The sequence below is a fragment of the Nematolebias whitei genome, chromosome 1, assembly GCF_014905685.2.
Source record: "Nematolebias whitei isolate Nwh7 chromosome 1, NemWhi1, whole genome shotgun sequence".
Taxonomy (NCBI): domain Eukaryota; kingdom Metazoa; phylum Chordata; class Actinopteri; order Cyprinodontiformes; family Rivulidae; genus Nematolebias; species Nematolebias whitei.
The window spans coordinates 87,992,845-87,996,235 of NC_056498.1; positions in this window are offsets into that span (position 1 = coordinate 87,992,845).

Here is a 3,391-nt window from a genome sequence, read left to right on the forward strand (position 1 = left end):
GATGTTCATTCAGAAGATGTACTGCTTGGCTATGACTTTCTCTCAAAAGATGGTGCTGTACTTGATTTGGGCAAACAAACTTGTCAAATTTTGGGTAAATCATTTTCCCTAGTTGATTCTAGTTTGTTATTAGATCCCCAAACTGTAGTGGTATCAGTAGACACCACTGTGCCCCCACGAAGTGAGGCCATCATTTGGGGACAAGTGCAGAGCAGGTGGGATGATGTAGAGGGAATGTTGGAACCATCAAATTCTCTTTCTAAACACTGTGATCTCCTTGTTGCTAGGGTAGTTTGTAAAGTTGATCAAGGCAAGTTGGCAGTACGAGTGATTAATGTCACTAATGACCCTTTAATACTGAAAAGTGGTATGAGGGTTGGCACACTGTTTGCTGATATTGCTGTGGAAGATGAGGTAAAAGAGGGTGGAGATGACTGTGAACAAATTAACTTTCAGCATTGGACAGTAGATGCACTGATGGATCAGTTTGGACTGAAGGAGCGAGGTTTTTCTCTGGAGGAAGTGGGAGCAGTTAGACAGCTACTTCACCAAAATCTCTCCTTGTTCAGTAATGGGGATATGGATTTAGGTAGAACGTGTTTGATTGCTCACGAGAAGGAAGTGTACCACCTATTAAAATGCACCCCCGGAGGGTTCCCTTTCATTTACAGCAGGAGGTGTCTGCCAACTTAAAACAAATGCTGGCTAATGACATAATTAGACCTTCCTGTAATCCATGGGCAGCTCCAGTGGTTCTTGTGAGGAAGAAGGGGGGTGGGTACAGATTTTGTGTAGATTACAGAAAACTTAATGATGTCACAAGGAAAGATGCGTACCCCCTCCGAAGGACTGATGATGCATCGGATAGTCTTGAGCATGCTCGCTGGTTTTCCACATTAGATCTTGCCAGTGGTTATTGGCAAATGGAAGTTGATCCCAAAGACCGCCATAAGACAGCCTTTACCACTCGCCAGGGTCTTTTTGAGTTCAATGTCTTAAGTTTTGGTTTGTGTAATGCACCCAGTACATTTCAGCGTTTAATGGATCTTATTCTCGCTGACTTGCAATGGACTATTTGTTTGGTTTACTTAGATGACATTATTGTATTTTGCCGTACTTTTCAGGAACATTTGACCCATCTTGATAAAGTGTTGGATAAATTAAGACAGGCCAATCTAAAAGTTAAACCATCAAAGTGTAACCTGTTTTTCACAAACGTCCATTATCTGGGGCATGTGATTGCTGGTGAAGGGGTTATGCCAGACCCCACCAAGGTTGAGTCAGTGAGAAGGTGGCCAGTACCAACTAATCGGACAGAAATCCAGAGTTTTTTGGGTTTGGCATCTTATTATCTATGTTTTGTACGTGGGTTTGCAGATATTGCCCGTCCTTTGCATCAACTGGTGGAAAAGGGGAAGCAGATTCGGTGGACCCAAGACTGTCAAAATGCTTTTGACAAGCTTAAAGTTAGTTTGGTAACCGCTCCAGTTTTGATGTATCCAAATCCCCAAAAACAGTTTATTTTGGACACTGATGCAAGTGACATGGGCATTGGGGCTGTATTATCTCAGGAAGTGGAGGGACATGAAAGAGTTGTTGCATATGCTAGCAGAGCTCTTACAAAACAGGAACGCAAATATGCCACCACTAAGAAAGAACTTTTAAGTATGGTCACCTTCACAAGACACTTTAAACACTATTTGTTGGGGAAAGAGTTAGGAGGTCTGACTGTCGTCCAGCTAAATCAATCCCCAGGGGTGTTGGACGACATCACAAGCTTAGACCCTGGGGAGGGGTCTCGTCGCTGAGTGAGCTAAGTGAACAAAGTGAACTCGTCTAACCTTTTATTATAGGCCTTCCTTTTTAGCTTGGGGTGGGGATCTGCATAAATAAAGACTATTTTCATAATGTTCTAGTGTGTGGCAATTGTTTGATGGTTCTGACATTCTAGGCAAGATCTTCTGTCTGGTTGTCCCACAAATTTATTACAATACTAAAAAACAGGAACTTGTCTGCATTGGTTTTTTGTCATGAACTTAGCAGTTGTTTGAAGCTTAGAGAGGTCAAGGTCGAGAGCTTCAGATCTTTTTGCAAGGTGTTCCAGGATACAGGTGTGGAGTAAGAGGTGCTTTTGTCTAGTTCAGTCCTCACTGAGGGAACACTGCATACAATAATGTCCTGAGAGTTCACGCTGTAGCTGCACTCACGCAGTGACATGTAGGAGGAGATGTATGAAGGCAACAGACCAAGAAGTGATTTAAAGATGAAAATGTACCAGGGAGAGAGCCTGCGTGAAGTTAATGATATCCAGTTAACCAGTGAATACAGGGTGCAATGTTGGGTATGAATGTTATATGTAGATATACAGGTGCTGGTCATAAAATTAGAATATCGTGAAAATGTTGATTTATTTCAATAATTCCATTCAAAAAGTGAAACTTGTATATTATATTCATTCATTACACAAACTGATATATTTAAAATGTTTATTTCTTTTAATGTTGATGATTAAAACTGACAACTAATGAAAACCCCAAATTCAGTATCTCAGAAAATTAGAATATTACTTAAGACCAATTAAAAAAAAGATGTTTAAAAATGTTGGCCAACTGAAAAGTATGAACATAAAAATTATGAGCATGTACAGCACTCAATACTTATGCCACTTTTCCACTGTGATGGTGTGGATCAGCTCAGCTCAGCTCAGCTAAGATCAGCTGGTTATGTCGCATTTCCATTGTGACCATTGTGACCATTGTGACCGGTTCTGTAGGTGGGTCCAGATTCCAACTCACCTACAATTAAATACAGTTTAGTAATACATGCTGTGTGTGTTTTTCAGATGATTCTCCAGCAAAATAATCACAGCAGACAGTCTGTTTATGTCCAGCTCTGGAGCAACAGTGTGCCATAAAAGACAAATGTGGCTGGTACCTTCCATCAATGTGTCATGTCAGTATAGATGCAGTCAATAAAGATGTATTAAAATATCTTGACTTTTGTTATGACACTTTAGTTATTTACCAAACACTGTAGATGGAAAATCTGCATTTAGCTCATAATCATGACTTGAACTTGAAACAGTTTTCATATAAAGGGTGAGAATTTATTTTCAAGTTTCTGGTAAATTAAAAAGAATGCAGATTATTAAAATGATCAAATTTATATATATATATATATATATATATATATATATATATATATATATATATATATATATCCTGCTAATGAACTTTTAATGATCTTTAGTTCACCAGGGGACTCCGCCAAGTCATTGGTTCAGGTATGTTGATGACACCTGGGTTAAAATTACATCTCAGGAAGTCCAACATTTTACTGACCACATCAACTCTGTGGATAAATACATCAAGTTCACATGAGAAGATGTAAA